Source organism: Myotis lucifugus, unplaced genomic scaffold (genome assembly GCF_000147115.1).
Source record: "Myotis lucifugus unplaced genomic scaffold, Myoluc2.0 scaffold_4, whole genome shotgun sequence".
Lineage (NCBI taxonomy): Eukaryota > Metazoa > Chordata > Mammalia > Chiroptera > Vespertilionidae > Myotis > Myotis lucifugus.
In genome coordinates, this window is record NW_005871052.1 from 541134 (window position 1) to 562270 (window position 21137).

Sequence of the window (21137 nt, forward strand, 5' to 3'; positions counted from 1 at the left end):
ACAAACTTTTGAACAATAATAAATACAGTGGCAGACGCTTGCCTCAAACTGATTGTCGGACTGCAGTGGGAAGGCCAGGGAGGGTTGGGGGACAGGAGGGAGGGGAGTAAGAGATCAACCGAAGAACTTGTATGCATATATTCATAAAATGGGAATAAAACTAAAGAGCTCATCTTTACAGACAATGGAGTGGTGAAGGCCTGGGGTGGGGGTTAGGTGTGGGCTAGAAGAGGTCAATGGGGGGGGGAGGGGACATATGTAATAGTTTCAACAACAAAGATTTTTTAAAAATTCATGATGGTATCCTACCATTAAAATGTTATAGAAATAGAATAAAAATAGACAGGGAAACCATTATTCTCTTTTTCTTATCGCAAAAAAAATTAAAGGAAAATATATAGAATTAAGCAAAATGAAAACAAATGTGACTAGTTTGCTTTCAATAGAGCTCTGTTCTCCAGTGTCAATGAGCACCACAAAGAGCAATGAGGAAACTACATGACCTTGACTTGGCACTTTTAACCATTTTCTCCATAAATGGAGCATAAGTTGAAATAAAAAGGATCCCAGCTGTGATAACGTCAATCTGCTTTAAGTCTCGTTTTTTTTTTCTTTCAATGCTGTTCTATTTAACAGGACACAGGCAGAGAACATATTTGAAATATATCTAAACAAGGAGAACATCATTTTCCTGTAGACTAACTCTTGACACACTTGCCAAAGCTTTATAGCTCATGAAACCATTCTCAATTCCTAAGCACAACTTTGACAATAAACTCTATGGTTAATATGAATGGACAGACCCTGCAGTGCGTCAGAAAGACGGGCTGTATCATCAATTAAAGATTCTCAGAAAGGGGACACAACAAGGACACTCTGTATGTCAGGATAATGAGATGTTCTTCAATGAAAATAGGCTAAATTATAACATTCTTGGTAAAGGAAAAGGTAAGAAAAATAAGCACAATCAGGATCTGCATCAAACACATGGGGTTTGGGATTTGAGACAACTAATTTCAAATTGACATCAGGAATTAATCTAATATCAGGTGACTGATATCAGGTCAATGGCAGGAAATCTATCAAGCAAAAAACCAAACTGTTGAAAAAGTGTCACTAGAAGATTATTTTTGTAATCTCAGACACTGACTTAGTTTCCCATGTATTTGTGGAGGCTTGTCTATCCACTGAGTACTAAACTACTAGAAAAACAAGTAGTCAGTTCCAAGTAGGAACAGCTGTTATTTTCTAATTAAAATTCACAAGACCATCGCTTCTCTGCCTTTTGGCTAAGATCAAGTGTAGTATTTGTTCTTATCAGTTTAATAAAATTCACAAGACCAAAATACTAATTTATTAGGCAACAATGCTTAATTTAAACAACCAGAGCAACATTTTCTAACAAAGTATTATTTTTATAAGGAAGTTGTCATGATGATTTTACATAAATAATTTAATATGACAAAACAGTTTATTGTCTGCTATTGATATGCAAACAAATTTACCCGGTATTGAGAAGTAGCTACTTAATATGAATCCAAATGTAAAGGACTATTCCTCAGTAAAAACTGAACTTCACTTACAGCTTTGCAAATATTTCACTTAGTAAAGTACTGCTCCTTTAGACAGCGGAAAGATTATCTTTTGCTATCAAAGAAGCAAGTTAATAAATCGACAATAACAAAGTGATGTATCTGTCAAAGTTTATAGATAAGGATGTCGAGCTATAGGTTATCAGCCTACAGCATTGACACTGTTCATATATCATAGCTCCCCAACACACTCTGTCAGCATTGTTTATTTCCAGTCTAATGTTAAATAATGACCATGTACTAAGAATGCCTTTGGGGAACTGCTTTGTCTTACATACTGCTTACCTGGTTACTTCAGAGCAAACTTTGGTTTAGTCTTCTGTTTAGATGGATGACATTTATCAATTTGAAATAAGTGTCAGAACAATTATGTCAAAAATATAAGTTTTTACTACTTTTCTCATATTTGCTATATTACTCTTTGTATATTAATATCAAGTGCCACTCTGCCCAGTTACTACTCTAAGTGCTTCTGTCATCATTGGTAGCTTAATTATGAATACTCTTGTTTTATTTTTAATTATTTTACTATTTTTTTACTCCTCACCTGAGAATATGTTTTGTCTTTATTGAGTTTTTTAGAGAGGAAGGGAGAGAGAGAATAACACACCAATGTGAGAGAGAAACAGCAATCAGTTGCTTCCTATATGCACCCCAACCTCGGTTAAAATGGGGATTGAACCCGCAACCTGGGTATGTGCCCTAACCAGAAATTGAACCTGCAAAACTTAGATGCACAGGCTGATGCTTCAACCAGCTGAGTCACACCGACCGGGGCATGAATAGTCTTTTAAATAATTGCCTCACACATTAAGTTACCTGGGAAGAATAATAGGATATGTAGTGGCCTGTAAAAATAACTAAAAATTGTTCAGCTTTGTATTAGTAACTTGAAAAACCATCAGCAAGAAAGAGATAAATATATAATTAGCTAAATATTTCTTTCCCTTTACTATCCTCAAAAAAAATGTACTGGCATGGAGTATCCTGGAAGGATAAAAGAAGGTGGAATTTTGGGGACTTGGGGTAAAGGTTTAATGTACTTCTATTTAATTTAATATCACTTTCTGGCTTAGTTCAACCATTCCTTTTACTCAATTCATATTTATTTTGAGGATTCACCTATTTATTTTAGTTTTATATTGAGTATCTACTAATATGTACCATATTGGATCTAGGCTATCAAAACAATTTTTTGACAACTGTATTCCAGAAGTTTAAGACGTAGTCGGGGGGAGGGCAGGCATATGTTGTGTATGTGACTATAGTAGTTCCAGGGCTGTCTTGTGTCCAGGTCCTAATAGAAAGAGCTATGAAGTGCACATCCCAGAAGAGCTCTTCCCAGATATTTTCTTTCTACTCCACTTCAATGAAACTCCTACTTCTCAAATCCCAAGATCCTCACACAAATGGAGCTGGCTTACTCGTGAAGTTAGTATAACTAATTCCTAATGGAAGCAGCTAATATGCCATTTTTGGTCTAAAAGAAAGAATTTTTATAAGGACAATAATTTCAGAGAATCATCAGTATTATTTACTTCATCTTTGAGAGTTTTGTTCTAACTTTAAAGTAGGGAGAGTAATCCTTTCACATGTTCTCATAAAACTTGAATTACACCACCAGTATGACATTTAACATACTTATAAATAATACTAGAGGCCCAGTGAATGAAATTTGTGCACTTGAGCAGGGTCCCTCATCCCGGCCTGTGTCCTCTCACAATCCAGGAACCCTCAGGGGATGTCTGACTGACGGCTTAGGCTGCTCAAGCCATCAGTAGACATCCTTAGCGCTGCCACAGAGGCGGGAGAAGCTCCTGCCACCACTGCTGCACTCGCCAGCTGTGAGCCTGGCTTCGTACACACTGACCACCAGGGGGAAGCTCCTGTGTTGAGCATCTGCCCCCAGGTGGTCAGTGAGAGTCATAGCAACTGGTCATTCTGCTGTTCGGTCAATTTACATATTAGCCTTTTATTATATAAGATTTCTCAGAACTTCCCACCCTATCAGCTATTTAAACCCAACATCTGAAACACACTGACCTGCTTGAGAGTAGAGAGCAAGTTTCATTCAGTTTTGTATCCCTTATGTTGAATACAATCTCTGGCATATCATAGATGCTTATTAAATAATTGTCATACATTGTGAAATCTGATTATAGTGTATTCAAATACTATCATAGACTAGACTTTACAGTTTCTAACTGGTGCAATTGAGAATCCATCACTATTTAACTGTGAATAGCCCTAATAGAATTATTTTGCTTTGAACCTGTGACTTTGAGCAGCACTCCAGCTATGCAATACAGTGAAAGGGGTACTGTGTTTTAGTCAAATGACATATCATTTACTAATTATAGAACCCACAATGTTTGCTTCCTCACCTAAAAAAAGAGAAAAATAATATCTATCATTGCCTTTTTCACATGGATGGCCTGAGAAACAAATGAAATGAGAGCATCAGAAAGCTTTCTAAAGTAGAAAATGAAGTCAAATAATCATCATTTTCAATTGTTCAACCAATTCTGAAGAACTGTTTGATTTTGCTGCAAAATCTTCATCCATCCTTGAGATTGAATATTCTGCCTATTCTTTTCATATGTAATACCTATGCTCTTAGACTTTTGGGCCTCAAGGCCCTAGAAAAATTGCCTAAACTTACATATTAAAATTTGTTTCCTTTCTTCCTCTGCATCTTTGGGTATGGTGTACCCTTATGTAGAAGCTCTTCTCCATCCATTAGCAATTGAATACAACCCAACATTCTACAAAGCTGAATGCCATTCCTTAATTCATGGAATCACAAAGTATTCTAGGCCACTGTAATCTCTTCTTCTTCAACACTTTTATCTACACTAATCATGCCAAGTTTGTAATCACAATTGATTGAAATTTAAAAATTTTGTGTTATAATCTATATATATAAAAGCCAAGTGACCTGAACAACAGAACGACTGGAACGACTGGTTGCTATGATGCACACAATGGCGGCCAACCGGCCCGATTAGGGCCCCATTCTCCCCCCCCCCCAACCTCCTGCAGCCCCTCCCCCTGGCTGTCCCGGCCCCTGATCTGACCCTCAACCCAGATCGGGGGTGGGACTGCTGGCCAAGCGCCCACAGCCCCTCCCCCCTGCGGGCCCAGCCCCAATCAGCCCCCATTGGGTCAGGCCGGCTAGCCCCCACCTATGCATAAATTCTTGCACTAGGCTTCTAGTAATAATAATAATAAACCACCCTTTGCTGGATGATAGGTACTTTATATGCATTCTATCTTCTTATAACAAAGTAATATCTGATTATAGTGTGCTCAATTCTCCACATTAGAGATTATTATTGTCCTTTTCTATAAATAAGAACATAGAGGCACAACAAGATTATATCATTGGCAAAAGGTCATAAAGCAAGTGGCAGAGCTAGGGATATGAATTCAGGTCTATCATGCTCATTCAATTATGCTATGTTGTTTTCTCAACTAGATTTCCAAACTTTCAAGATTTATTTCTTGCACATAGAATAGCACTATTGGTTCTCAATACTGTCACTGAACCCACAGTTTTATTTGCTTATCACATTATATATGAAGTGAAACTTTTCAGGCTAAATCATGTTAATTCAAGTCTCAGTGTTAAAGTAACTTTGCTCTAAGTGACCAGAAAAGAAATTAATCCAGTTTGACATGAATTCTATTTTTTTTAATGCGTTGATTCACATGCATCCCCCCATCTATATTTTCTTTTTCGGTCTTTACAATTATTTTTTAAAATACATTTTTTATTTATTTCAGAGAGGAAGGGAGAGGGGAGAGAGAGAGAAATATCAGTGATGAGAGAGAATCATTGATCAGCTGCCTCCTGCATGCCCCCTACTGGTAATTGAGCCCGGAACCTGGGCATGTGCCCTTGATGGGAATTGAACCCAGAAACTTTCAATCTGCAGGTCACACTCTATCCACTGAGCCAAACCGGCTAAGGCATCTTTAAAATTCTTAAGATAGGAAGTTTTCAGTTAAAAATATTAGAGTAAGTACTTTTAATGCTTTTTTTCTTTTAATGTGGATCTAAAACTATTCTTTAGACAATGGATCAGACACATTCTAATCTCTGCAGAAACTGTGAAAATGGAGATGTTAGAATGCATATAGATGGCCAAGAGACATATGACAAAATGCTCAACGTCACTAATCATCAGAGAGATGCACATCAAAACAACAATGAGGTACCATCTCACACCTGTCAGAAGGGTCATCACCAACAAATGACAAGTGCTGGTAAGGATGTGGAAAAAAGGGAACCCTAGAACACTGATGTTGGGAATGCAGACTGGTGTAGCCACTGTGGAAAACAGTATGGAGTTTCTTCCAAAAATTAAATATGGAACTGCCATTTGACCCAGTGATCCCACTTCTAGGACTATATCCTAAGAAACCTGAAACACCAATCACAAAGAATATATCACCCCTATGTCCATAGCAGCGCAATTTACAATAGCTAAGATCTGGAAACAGCCCAAGTGGTACATTTACACCATGAAATCCTATGCAGCTATAAAAAAGAAGGATCTCTTACCCTTTGAGACAATATAGAGCGACCTGAAGAGTATTATGCTAAGTGAAAAAAGCCAGTCAGAGAAAGACAAATATCACATGATCTCACTCATATGTGGAATCTAATGAACAAAGTAAACTGCTGAACAAAATAGATTCAGAGACATAGAAACATGGAACAAACTAATGAATTTCAGAGGGAAGGTAGGGGTGGGTGGGAAGAGATTAACTAAAGAACTTATATGCATATATGGGTAACCTATGGACACAGACAATAGTGTGGTGAAGGCCTGGGGCAGGGGGAGGGGCATGCTAGAAGGGGTTAATGAGGATAAAAAGGGTATATCTGCATTACTTTCAACAATAAAGATGATTTTTTTTAAAAAAGAATACAGTGAAAATCTAGAATATCTTTTTCCCAGCATTTGACTCAAAGTTTATTATAGGGATTTGTTATTCTCTCATATAATCTGTCAATATTTTAGCATTTCTAAGCTAATATGAGTCTTGTCTATGTCTTAAGTCATATAAATATAAGCTAAAACCATGTCAATTTCATTACCAATACCTCTACCAGACTTCTTAATTGAATTTACAATACTGCTGATACCATATTTTAGTTTTAGTGTTATTTTTCATAATGACTATTTTTGAAGTTCTGTTTTCCTATACAAAATACTTGCTATTGTCACCAGGTTTTTACAAATACAATAAGGCAAATACATACATAATCTGGAGAGTTCTGCATTCCCACACTCTCATTCAGTCTTACTCATAACTCTTGCCAATTAGTTGAGTGAATAATACCTACATAGACCACAGTTAAATGCATTATTACATGGTTAAAATATGTAAGTCCACTTAAGTGTTGGCTCCTTGCTCTCCCATACCCATCATACTACTGGGCTAGAAGTGAAGTAAATGTCTTCCATGCTCCTCATTATTGCTTCCATATCTTTTTTACCCTCTCCATAAAACACTCAGATTTGGATCCCATGTTACCAAAATGTATCATCAAATGTCCCTCCTTTTAAGAGTCATCCACTTACTTGAGGGTCATTTTTTCTAACTCTTATAATCTGTGGTTTAATATAATTCATGGTTAAAAACCCTCCAATGGCTTCTCATTTCTTTAAAAGTAGAAACAATACTTACATATTCTGGTCCCTTGTCACCTCTTTCATCTTATATCCTACCACTCATTTACTCTGCTCAACACTGGCCTTCTTGCTGGTCTTTTAAGAAGTCAGTCAAAGCTCTTACTACTCCTTATGTGCTTCAGGTCTTTCCTTAAAATCATCTCAGTAAAAGCTTCCCTGATCATCTTATTCAAAATTTTAATTCATCCCCCATCATCAAATTTCAAATCTCCCTTTCCACCTGTATTTTTCTCTTTAGGACTTATTTAATATACTATATATTTTATTAGTTTATCTTGTCTGTTGCCCATCTCCACCTACTAAAGCACAAGTTCCTTTTGACCAGGTTTTTTTTGTTTCCTGTCTGTTTTGGTCATAACTATATGTTGAGTACCTAGAACAGTACCTGCTATATGTAGATATTCAATAAATAGTTTTAATAAAATAAAGAATAAATCTAAGGGATGCACAACAAAAAGTACAAGAGGAGTTCAGGAAAAGGGAAATATTTTTTAGTGTTCCCTTTCCTTCAAGGATGGGTACATGGAGAAGTTGACATAATCCAAGCCTTAAAAGGGGGGGGGGGGGGTAAAAGATAATTGCAATAAAAGGTACTTTCCCTTTATAATCCAAGAAGTTGAATTTAACTGTTTAAATATCACTTGAGTTGCTTAAATAAAAAGTTCAATAATAAGATGTTTTTCAGTGTATATTTTTATGTTTTTACAAAATTGCATCTATTTTTAGCCCTTTTCTCTAATCTGTTCTGAGAAGTCAACCAGATATTGATAGGTATTTATAGAATAATACTACCTCAATAGTTTATCTCTTTTTAAAAATATATTTCTTTATTGATTTTAGAGAGGAAGGGAGAAGAAGAGAGAGAGAAACATCAATGAGAGAGAATCATTGATCAGCTGCCTCCTACACGCCCCCAACTGGGGATCGAGCCTGCAACCCAGGCAAGTGCCCTTGGCCAGAATTGAACCTGGGAGCATCAGTCCGCAGGCTGATGCTCTACCCATTGAGCCAAGCCCACTAGGGCTAGTTTATCTCTTTCAGTTACCCTTTGGCCAGCCTGTTGATGCATATTCATGAATGGTGCAATAAATATTGATATTTTCTCATGAAATTTTCCTCTATTCATGCAGTAGCCAGGTAACTACACCCATTCTCTTTGAAGCAGCTGTCAACTTCATGTAAATAATGTACATATGACTATTAGCTAAACTAATCACATCAAAAATTTATCTCAAATGTCAAAAATAAATTGATTAATTATGTACACCTTAACTAAGGCTACTGAACACTTGGAAAGGTTCTGCTTTTATAAGATTAGAGTGAAATCGCTTAGGAGGAAATACTGTAATATATTAAAAATTATGTCTTCCAAATGGGGTTTCACCTAGTGATTTGATGTTAGAGCTGGTCATTATAAATCAGAGAGTATGCTCAAGTTACCTTAGAGTTAAGATTCATTTATTACACTGCCTTGCTTACACAGCAGACTAAAGGCAAAGTCTGTCCTTAAGATGTGCACTTGAAGTCCCAGTTGACTTCAATGGCAGTTGCACTTGTATCTATAGTTTAAAAAAGGCTGGTCCAACTAGGGACCATGCCTATGTATAATAAATAAATTACAAATATAAAACACTTCCCTAAGCACAGAGCAGTTTATTGAATCACTGAACCTAAGACAACTCTTCGCAAAAAACATGAAAGAACCTCTCATGCTGAAGTTCTTAAGTTACATACTCTAACTACAAAAGTTTCCAGACATCCCAGAGCTGTATTTTCTGAATTTAGTTCTGAACACTTACCTACATATTTTATATCATACATCTTGAGGGAAGTCACAAGGTATGTGTCTGTTTGGAAATTGATAGATGTTGGTTATTTCAGTTTTTACCATCACCAATGTCTTTTATGAGCCTTTCAATACATTTATTTCTTTAACATTGTGGCATTGAAAGCAAAAATATTCTTTCATACCTTATAAACAAAAGACCTTTCACTATTAATAAATTAAAAATATCTATTTTTAAAAATACTCTAAAAATAAAAATGCTCTTTAATGAACAATTATTAATATAATACTATAATAAAACTTAACTAGCATCAATTAAATACATTTTAAGTTATTCAAATTAATTATCACTTACTTAATTTTAAATGTTATTTTATTTCAAAAAACAATTGATATTCTTTGAAAATATTAGGAGCATTAATACTCAATATAAATGGGAGAACACATTAATTCTAAGAGTCCACTATCACAACATTGGATGATTGCCCAATGATAATTATTATAATTACTAGAGGCCTGGTGCACAAAAATTTGTGCACTCGGGGGCGTCCCTCAGCCCAGCCTGTGCCCTCTCACACTCTGGTACCCCTCGAGGGATGACCACCTGCTGGCTTAGGCTCGCTCCCTGGCACTATCCTTAGCGCTGCTGAGGAGGCAGGAGAGGCTCCCACCACCACCGCTGTACTGGCAGCGGTCAGCCTGGCTTGTGGCTGAGCAGAGCTCCTCTGTGGAAGTGCACTGACCACCAGGGAGCAGCTCCTGCATTGAGCATCTGCCCCCTGGTAGTCAGTGTGTGTCATAGTGACCAGTCATTCCCAGTCGTCCTGCTGTTAGGGTCAATTTGCATATTACCCTTTTATTATATAGGAGTGCCTGGCCAGCCTGGGTCAGTGGCTGATGGCTGTTTGCAGGCTGGCCACAGCCCTTTCAGGGTGGGGATCCTGCTGGAGTGCCTGGCCAGCCTGGGTGAGTGGCTAATGGCCGTTTGCAGGCTGGCCACAGCCCCTTCAGGGTGGGGGGTCCTGCTGGGGTGCCTGGCCAATCTGGGTGAGGGGCTGAGGGCCGTTTTCAGGCTGGCTAAGCCCTCAGCGGGGACCCTCACCCCATGAGAGTGTGACCAGCCTGGGTGAGGGCTGATGGCTGTTTGCAGGCTGGCCACAACCCCCAGCCACCCAAGCTCCTAGTGGAGGCTGGTTGGAAGCAGGTATCTGGGATTAATTTTTCTTCTATAATTGAAACTTTGTTGTCATGAGCAGAGGCCACAGCAGGCTCAGGGCCGGCGTGAAGTTTGGCTTCCTCCATCACCCAGGCAACCAAGCCTCCTGCTTGCTCCAGCTCCGTGGCTCCTGGCCGCCATCTTGGTTGGGCTAATTTGCATTTAGTTGCTCTGATTGGCTGGTGGGCGTGGCTTAGGGTGTGGTGAAGGTACGGTCAATTAGCACTTTGTCTTTTATTAGTGTAGATAATACCTAATTATCATAATCTAATATTTATTTATCATTTTCTATTATCCAAGAAAAGGTGAGTAAGTCACAGTCCTACCCTCAAGGAACTTACAGGGTAAATGCATATGCAGTTGAAGGACTGGGTAGTATGGTAGAAGTGCATAAAAAAGTGGCTAAAGTAAAATGCTAAAAGAGTTTACAGGAGGAAAATGATCCTCTTCCCTTTGAGTCATCATGAAAGATTTCATGGAAAAAGGTGGTAGATGTACCTATCTAAGGTTTAATTTTAAAATGAAGAAACAAAAAAAAAATAAATAAAGAAGGAAAAGACATATGTATCAATGGAAATAATAATAATATCTCACATTTATTATGTTAACTATGTGTCTAATACTGGGATAATTACTTTACATGTACTAACTCATTTAATCCTTACAACCCCTTATCAGGTAGGTTCCATACTTTCCACATTTTACAGATAAAGCAACTGAGGTTAAATGCTCACAGAACTAGTAAGTTCACCCATACTGAAGTCTATTTCCAGCTGCTTATAGGCATCACTAAGTCAGTAAAAATAGATTCTCATCTGACTCAAGATTAAGCTTCATTGCTAACTCCCCCATTTCTTTACCCATTCCTCCAGGATACCTGCTTTGGAGAAATCATTGACTCTTCTGTCACAATCCATATAGAATCACTTATCAATCTGTGGGAATTCTCCTTTTGCAGTATCTCTTAAATTTACTTCTTCCTCTTCATTCCCATAGCCATTATAGATAATAATCCAAATCCTTAGTGTCTATTTTTAGCTTAGTATCAAAACCTTACACCAATCTACGTATTTCTTTAACAAGCATTTATTGTATCTCCAAAAACATGCTGAGCAATTGGAGACACAAGATGAATAAAACGTGCTTCCTGCACACAGAGAATCAAATTGATAGGCATACAGGGTGGGTAAAAGTAATTTTACACTTGTGAGTACACAAAACACAGTTTATTGTTGTATTATTATTCTTAATTATTGTATTATTTATGTATATTATCTGTCTTCTTATTACTATTGTTACCATTTCATATCCTTACCTATAATTTATCTTTTAGGTAATAATGGTATGTAATTTAACCTACTTTTTCTCACTCTTGTACATAGAAATTAAGTAAGTATAGCAGGATTAAGGGTTGAGGTATGAGAAGAAGGGAAACAAACAAGTGTTCCAGGTGGAGAAAACAGCATTTATGAAAATGAAAGAGAAAATGGAATATTCATGGACACTAAAGTGATTGAACTGATAGTAAGGGTGAAATCGCTTAAGATGAGATTTAAAAGATGGCCATGGTTAAATCATACAAGGTAGCATTTATCATTTCTCCGCCTCAGCACTATTGATATCTTAGTCTGGATAATCTTTTGCATTTGAGGAGCTTCCCTGTACATGGTAGCATTGTAGCAGCATTCCTGGCTTCTACCCACTAGATACCAGCAACTCCAACACCACCCAATGTGACAACTGAAAATATCTTCAAATATTGCAAAATGTAATGTGGGAGCAAAATCACCTGTGGTTAGAAACCACTGATAGAAGCCCTTGAAAGTCAAATTAGATTTTTGAGTTTTATTCTAAGATCAAGGAGAGCAGTGGTGTGCAACAGTGTAGAGGAGGAACTAACTCTCAAGAATAGTCAAAAATGGAGGTAAAGCCCTGGCTGATGTGGCTCAGGAGGTCACGGTCCAATTCCAGGTCAGGGGACATGCTCGAGTTGCGGGATCAATCCCCAGTAGGAGGCGTACAGGAGACCGTCAATCAATGATCCTCCTCATCATTGATGTTTCTATCTCTCTCCCTCTGCCTTCCCCTCTAAAATCAATAAAAAGATTTTTTATAAAGGAAAAAAATGGAGGTAAAGAAACAAACAAGGTGGCTATTCAATACCTAAGTGTTGTTCTTACTGGTCACCAGTGTTATTGCTTCAGTGTTAAGAGGGACAGAGTTCTGCAATGTTTCCATCATTTGCCATAAATATTTATATCTCTGTGCCTTTGTTCATATGGGCCATCAAAAATTAAAGTAACACTTTTCTTACAATTCAAATTCATTTACTGTCTGAGTTGAAATAATCTTATCCTTGACTGATTATTCTGTTTGAAATAATTTCAGACATTTTACCTTATAAGTAACTTTAATTCTTATGCCTAATGTCTAAACTTTTGTAATTTAGCACTTTGGGTTTATTTTCTGGTTTATTCATGATCAGAACTAGTATCTTGGTCAACTAAATTATGAATGCCTAGAAAACAGAGACAGACTGTTCTACATCATATATATTCAAGATCACAGAGTAAAATCTTGAGATAAGAGTTGGTGTCATTTTAATTAAATTAAGATTTATGTTTTCTTGTGTGCTATAACTACCATCTAGAACAGTGGTTCTCAACCTGTGGGAGGGGTCCCAGGTTCGATTCCGGTCAGGGGCATGTACCTGGGTTGCGGGCACATCCCCAGTAGGAGATGTGCAGGAGGGAGCTGATCGATGTTTCTCTCTCATCGATGTTTCTACCTCTCTATCTCTCTCCCTTCCTCTCTGTAAAAAATCAATAAAATATATTTAAAAAAAAAAGAATCATGTTTTCTTGTGTGCTATAACTACCATCTAGAACAGTGGTTCTCAACCTGTGGGTCGCGACCCCTTTGGTGGTTGAACAACCCTTTCACAGGGGTCACCTATGACCATCCTGCATATCAGATATTTACATTACAATTCATAACAGTAGCAACATTACAGTTATGAAGTAGCAACGAAAATAATTTTATGGTTGGGGTCACAACATGAGGAACTGCATTTAAAGGGCCAGAAGGTTGAGAACCACTGATCTAGAAGAAGATTTAGAATAAACTACCGGTCAAGATGGTGGAATAGGTAAATGTGGTACTCACATTCTCCTAAAACCACATAAAAATTACAACTAAACTCAGAACAACCATCATTCAGAACTGCCTGAAATCTAACTGAATGGAAACCTTACAATTAAGAATATAAAGAGGACAAATTGAGACTGGTAAGAGGGGTAGAACAGACTGATCCCACACCCATGTGTGATGGTTAAAAATCTAGAGTTTTCTTGGCTGCAGAGGTCACTCCTGAGGATCAAAGTGTTGCAGGCCCACATCAGACCCCCAGTCAAGGATTCCAGTGCCAGGAAGATAAGTCCCCATAATTTCTAGCTGTAAAAACCAGCAAGGATAGTGGCTGAGTGACAGAGGGCTGCCGGAGTCCCAGTCATTTCCTTTTAAAAGGCCCACACACAGATTTACTCAGACTCACTCCCTCTGAATTCTAACGTTGGGGCAGTAGCTTGAAAGGAATTAGGTACATAAGGGGAGGAACAGAACTATCTAGCATAAAAGCAAGAGCTAAAAAGCCAGCTTTCTGCCGGACAGAAGTGCTGGCAGAAGCCATTGTTTTTTTTTCTGAAACCTTCCCCCACAGAGCTGGAAGGCAGGCACCATATCTGAGTTTCTATCAACCTGGCTATCACTGTTTGAACTGCCCAGGTGATTCCCTGAGACCTGTCCCACCCAACTTGCGGGCTCCCCCAAGCTGTTTCCAGTGGCTTTTTCATAGGAATAGCCTGACTTGGCTTATGCTTCAGCCTTTTCTAAAGTCCTTCAAACAAGAAGCATCTGGCTCTCGCATGCCCCATACCTCTTGCTAAGTGGCCCCAGGCCCAGCACTAGATGTAGCCTGCCTTGGTTCACAGCTTGGCCACTCCTGGGCATTTCCAAGAATAAGTAGCAGCCATCTGCAGATCACTTTGTAGGTCATGCACGTAGCCCCAGAACCAGCACACCCAGTGGACAGCTTCAGACCACATCTAAGTACCACCTAACCACCTCCTCCACAAGTGACACACTGATAGGGTGGGCTCATTGGGCACCAGAGCCCTACTGAAATAAGTCCTGCTCCATGAGGTGGACCCCTGCACACCTGGTACTTCAGGGTGGTAGAAGGAAGTTCTTGCAGTTAATCAACCTGGGGGTAAATACCTCCCCTTGATCTACCAATAGCAATCAAGGCTTAACTATAACAGGAGGGTGTACACAGGCCACATGAGGGATGCATCTGGAGTGCCCATCTCAGGTGAATTGGGGAGGCTGTGCCACTGAATCCTATAGAACACCTGCTGCATTAGGCCACTCTACCAGGACATAGGCATGAAGCAGCTCTTCCTAATACATAGAAACAAACACAAAGAGGCTGCCAAAATGAGGAGACAAAGAAACATGTCTGAAATGAAAGAAAACAAAACTCCAGAAAGATAACTAAGCAAAATGGAGACAAACAATCTACTAGATGCAGAGTTCAAAACACTGGTTATAATGATATTCAATGAACTTAGGGATGGAGTAGATGGACTTAGAGAGAACTTCATCAGCATAAAAAGGACATGCAAACCATAAAAAAAGAACCAGACAAAAATGAAGGATATACTAACTGAAATGAAGAATGATGTACAGGGAATCAACAGTTGAGAAGAAGAAGCTGAGAAGCAAAATGGCAACTTGGAATATAAAGAAGCAAAAAACACCCAATCAGAATAGCAAAAAGAAAAAACAATTTTAAAAAATGATGATAGTGCCCTAACCAGTTTGGCTCAGTGGATAGAGAGTCGGCCTGCGGACTGAAGGGTCCCAGGTTCGATTCCCGTCAAGGGCATGTGCCTGGGTTGCAGGAACATCCCCAGTAGGGGGCGTGCAAGAGGCAGCTGAATCGATGTTTCTCTCTCATCGATGTTTCTAACTCTGTATCCCTCTCCCTTCCTCTCTGTAAAAAATCAATAAAATATATATTTTTAAAAAATGATGATAGTATAAGGAGGCTCTGGGACAGGTTTAAATGTACCAACATTTGCATCAAGGGGTGCTAGAAGGAGAAAAGAGAAAGCAAGAAATTGAAATCCTATATGAAAAAATAATGATAGAAAATGCCCCTAACCTGGTGAATGAAATAAGCATACAAGTCCAGGAAGTGTAAAGAGTCCTAAACAAGGTGAACCCAAAGTCACCTACACCAAGACACATCATAACTAAAATGCAAAAGATAAAGACAATATTCAGATCTTGTAACATAGAAACCCACACGTGAAACCTATATGTTCATGTTGACCAATGTCACCACAATAAATAAATAAATAAATAAATAAATAAATAAATAAATAGATAAATAAAGACAAAGAGGGTATCTTAAAAGCATCAAGAAAAAAAAAGCATCAAGAGAAAAGGAGTTAGGTACCTACATGGGAGTGCCCATAAGACTGGCAGCTGATTTCTCAACAGAAATTTTGCAGGCTAGAAGGGAGTGGCAAGAAATATTCAAAGTGATGAAAAGCAAGGACCTATAACCAAGATTGCTCTAATAAAAGGACAGATGAAGAACTTCCCAGACAAGAAAAATATAAAGGAGTTCGTCACTACCAAACCAGTATTACATGAAATGTTAAGGGTCTTCTTTAAGAAGAAGAGGAATAAAAAGATAAAAAAATATGAACAATAAAATGGCAATAAATACAAATCTATCAACAATTGAGTTTAAAAAAAATAAATGCACAAGCAGAACATAAACAGACTCGTGTTTACAGAGAAGAGTTTTTATAAATTGACAATAAAAAAAGCAGGAGATTTATATTTTCAATATTTTAAATAATTTACGGTAAAAAATTGATTGATTATTTCCTCTAAGTAATGATAACATGTTATTCCACAGACTACTCACCATATAAACATCATTCTAGAATATCCAATTTACATTTATTCCATTCTTATAAAGACTTCAATGTTAAAATAAAATAGAAAAAGAAATCTTTGCTCTGTGTTCAAAGCAAGTCAATGTACTCCCATTCTTCTCATCCCACTTTCCTATATAAGAATATTATCAGACACCATAACTTTAAACAACCTAACAGCTTGCACTCAAACTTGAGAGAGGGATTATGGGTTTTCTTTGAAAGGTTAAGTGACAGAAAGAAATCTGTCCATTTTCAGCTCCTGAACATGCTTACTAGTTTAACAGAGATTTTTTTTTTTTACTAAAGACATTACTAGCTTTCACTTTGCCAGATGATTTGAAAATCTCTGCAACACTTCCAACCTGCACTAAATGAGATCTAATGGATTAAGATACATGTAGTCTTTCTTGTATGTCATGTTGGAAACTTTTCACAAGCATTGGAAAACCCCTGATATAAAAGTAACCAAGGGGTGCCAATGATGAAAGACTTTGTTGCCATGGTGTCATCTCATAAATCATCAATTATTGTCTGTTATTATGAATGTGACAGCCACATACTGTCATAAAGGGATTTGCATTTTCGTCTAGTTTTAAGATTTTTTTTCCAGACATCAATTGCTTTGTAAAAGAAATGTCATGACAACGTTGGAACATTTTAAGCTTGTTATGGAGTTTTCAAGCATTCATTTGGACTTTGTCAGTTCGGCATTTTGGCATCCCAACCTCCTTTGCATTATTAAATAGTTTATTTTTGTAGTTCACAAACATAAGTATATAGCATAATAGGCTCAACCCAACAGAAGTAATGGAACTCTTTTGGTTGGTATGACAACCTAAACGGAACAATTTCCTGTCACTGTTTTAAAAGAGGCACTCTCATGTGGCCCTAAATACTAATTACAAACACAAGCCGTTTGCTAACATGTTCGGTTTGCAGATTAAAGCACTTCATGCCTAATTTATCATTTAACACATCCTCCTACATGTGTAGTGTGGCACAGAATGAATAATAACTTCACTTGCTTACAAAATTTTCCAACATAATTTCACTAATTATTTTCGCAGTTGCTGGAATTTAGCTGCACTGCTACAAATTCAGTAAACTCAAAGGATATGCAAAGTGAAAGGAAAGATTCCTAAATGTAATTTCTGGATTAGGTTTGAAATGTTTGCTTAAATTTCTTTCCTATAAATGCCTATTTTAAAGATGATTATATGTTACCTAGGAAAGTTGCAAAATTTTCAAGAACATATGTGGAATAATGTCTTGTCTCACAATCTATTCATTTCAATTAAATAAAGAAGTAGTATATTTGGTTAAAACATGCAATAAATAATTTAGTAAAGGTACCAGTTGATACTCTAAATGGGAAATCTATTTTTTCAAAGCAGAAGATTCAGGGGGAAATAGTAAATCCATCAGGCAATACAGACATAGTACTATTGTACACTCTAACATTAAGCTTTCCCTTTCCCTTCTCCATACACACACACACACACATTTTATACAAGCCTTAAAGGTTATACTTCATCTTTTGAGGGGGAAGAGAACATGGAGGTGGGGAGAATTTCTAACTATCCCAGAGTGTGAGCAAGAGCTACAAATTGTTAAAATCTTCAAAGAATGTGTACCTCTAACCAACACCTGTGAAAATGTTAGGATACCATTATCACATACAGAGGTTATTGTTTTTGTGTGTGTGATTAATTAAAGCACTTCTATTTTCCAGGTTAATGAAATACATGATGGGAAAGCTTCGCTAGTGGGTATCGTTGTGATTTAAATATTAAGAAAGGAAAGACCCCTAAACTGACCTTGCCTATTTTCTCACCAACTAACCCACAAGCCTAGAATTTGACATAAATATATTTACAATTCCCAAAGCTGAATGGTTTCTTCCTAGACTTCAAATAATCACGTAGCAATTTTAGGGAGGTTGTCAATTATCAAAATCAATTATAATAAACATGCTTCAGTTGATTTTCTAAAAAGAGAAGCTGGAACATAGAACGTTTATCTCTGGGAATGCCTACAGAATGCATTGTTTTATAGGGGATTAAGCAAAATGGATGATGTGAGGTCTCTGTTCCTGTTACTATCCGGACACTACTATTCCCACCAAAATAAATTGCTTAACAGGGCCTTCCCTACCACCCTCATCACAGCTCTACAAATTATAAGTCCAAAGAAAGTAAAAATCCTGTAGTTCTGGTCTCCTGTGGTTGCACAAGAAGGAATGACAAAGTGCTCCCAACTGCTTCCCAATCCAGCAGCAGTAGCCTTAACACTCTAAAGGCCCCATAGGCCTTCTGACAGCCTGTGTTCACAGGTGTTCCTCTCTTTCAAGCACCAACTCAGTGACTCTGCAGCAGGAATTTTACCTCACCACAGTGTCAGAGTGAAAGCTCCCGTGCCCTTATTTCAAAAGGAAATCTGGTCAGCTTGAAGCAATAAAATCTAATCTGAATGCAGCCAGTCATTGGCTGGGAGCACTTGCTCCTAATTTCAAAAACAATTTATAACATGTAAAAAGCTGTTATATAGCACTTGGAGAGAAATAAAACATAATGTAAGTATTAGTAATATAATTCAATTGCTCAATAAATATTTATTGAATAGTAAATGTCAGTAATATATGCTAGATACAAGAGACAACAGTGGTCAGCAAAATAAAGGCATGGTGCCCCACCTACATTATGCTTATTAAATTACCACAGCATTTTAGCATTTCCAAAAAATTCTTACATACATTTGCTCATTTTTTTTTGTTATTCACAACCTTGTGAGAGACATTCATAATTCCATTTTATGGATAAAAAACAGAGACTTATAGATGTGAAGTAATTTGTTTATAATCCTAGAGCTATTTGTTGCTTCACTGAGGGATGAAGCACAAGATTTCTGACTACAGATTCAGAACTCTTGTCACCATAGTAGCATTTCCAAAAGTATGTTGCATGGACTACCAGTTCTCTGAACAAAATATTTCCTTTAATCAAAAAAGACAGAGAAATCTCTTCTCTTATAGATTCATAGAGCTAATTTAAACTTTATAGGCTATAAGACAAATTTGTTTAAATTTGATGAACAATGTTTTTTATTAACCTTATGTTTCTCAAAACCATTCTACCCCAAATCATCTCTGTGGGTGGAAAAATGAATACAGGGTGATTCAGGAACTTGTGACAAACTAGTATAATGGATGCACAGTAGGGGGTGTTGAGACTACAGAAAAGATATATGTTAGAGAGTTGCATAGTACATTTCTAAATCTATGCATGACCATGAAGGTGTGTGTCTGTAGAAGACCAAGAGGCTTTTTATTCTCTTCTCACTAGATGTTATTAAATAAATGGGCAGATATGTTTGGAGAGAATAAGGCCTATGTACATTATCAGAATGATGAAAAATTTAGGATGCCAGCAAACAAATGGAACTGAGAGAATTCCTTTGACCCCCTTTCTCAGCCACCTCTAACACTTGCTCAGCATTGAGAAAATCAAATCTTCCTCTAACCAAAACTTCACTTAATGGCTGATTCTAGGACTAGGGTAGAAATTACACAAGATGAGCCTGGAGCATCTTATAGTGCTAAAAAGTAAGAAAGTGCTTTTAAAAATCCACAATCACGGAGTCATGTAAAGGTATACAGGGGCCAACTGAAAGATTTCCTAAAAGCCAAAGCTGGGAAAATGTAAGCAGTAAAATAAATATTGTAGTACTGGATTTTAACTCAAAGTATAAAACAAATACTTATGAGTTCATACTGAAATAAATAAATAGATAGATAAACAAATGGGGAAGAGATAAATCTACTGTGTAGAAAAATTCAAAATGATTTCTGAAGATATTCTGCCCTTAAGAATATGAAGCATAACTCTCCACCACTTAATTGTGGGGAGCACATAGTGACTTCCTTCCAAAAACTTCCAAAAAGCATATTATAGATAGAAGGTAAGAGTCACTTCCTGACAAACACTACAGGACACACGTGATCAAGTTCAACATCAAGAATGATAAGTCATGATAAGGTGTATCCTTAATATGATTTGATGAAAATGGCACTTTACCTCTGTGGTTTTCCTCCAAAAAACAAATTTAATAATAATAAAAACACCAGACAAATCCCAGTTGAGGGCCATTCTACAAATACCTGACCTATACTCCTCAAAATTGTCAAGATCATTCAAAACAAGGAAAATATTAAAAACTGCCATAGCGAAAAGGAGTCTAAGGAGACATGATGACTATATGTACGGTGGTATCCTACATCCTGGAACAATAAAAAGGGTATTAGGGAAAAATTGAGGGAGTCTGAGCAAAGTATAAACTTTAGTTAATAGCAGTATATCAATATTGTGTCATTAATTGTGACAAATTGATTCATTAGTTGTATGTTAACAACAGGGAAAGTGGCTACAGTGTACATGGGAAGTTTCTGTAATATTTGTGCATTTTTTGTCTGTAAAGCTAAAGCTTTTTCTAAAATGAGTTCACTAGTCAAAACCACTGCCTCTAATAATCTTTGTGCCAAGCCCAATTTTATAAAAACTGATTTATCTCTATATGGATTGGAGTGCAACTTAGTTATAAAAATCACAAGCAATGATTTTTGAAAAGGAAGAGTTAGACAAAATAAGAAAAGCACAATTTTTAATGCAACAAAGAGTAAAATGTGTATATACAATTTTTAAGTGGGCTGCCTCAACCAGATGTCCCAAATCCCTTCATGTAATGTTTTTAATACAGTGGGTGCTTTATAGCCAAGTGTAAATCATTATTAAAAAATAAAACCACAGGGAGTCGATCAAGATGGTGGTG

At 37.2% G+C, this 21137-nt stretch overlaps 1 protein-coding gene and 1 pseudogene across 3 annotated transcripts in view; one reads left to right on the forward strand and one right to left on the reverse strand.

The window, feature by feature from the left end:
• The window catches only part of DACH2 (dachshund family transcription factor 2), a 664401-nt gene that overhangs the window by 437816 nt on the left and 205448 nt on the right, over positions 1 to 21137 (reverse strand). The window lies entirely within an intron of this gene.
• Positions 1270 to 1397, forward strand: LOC111823034 (annotated as a pseudogene).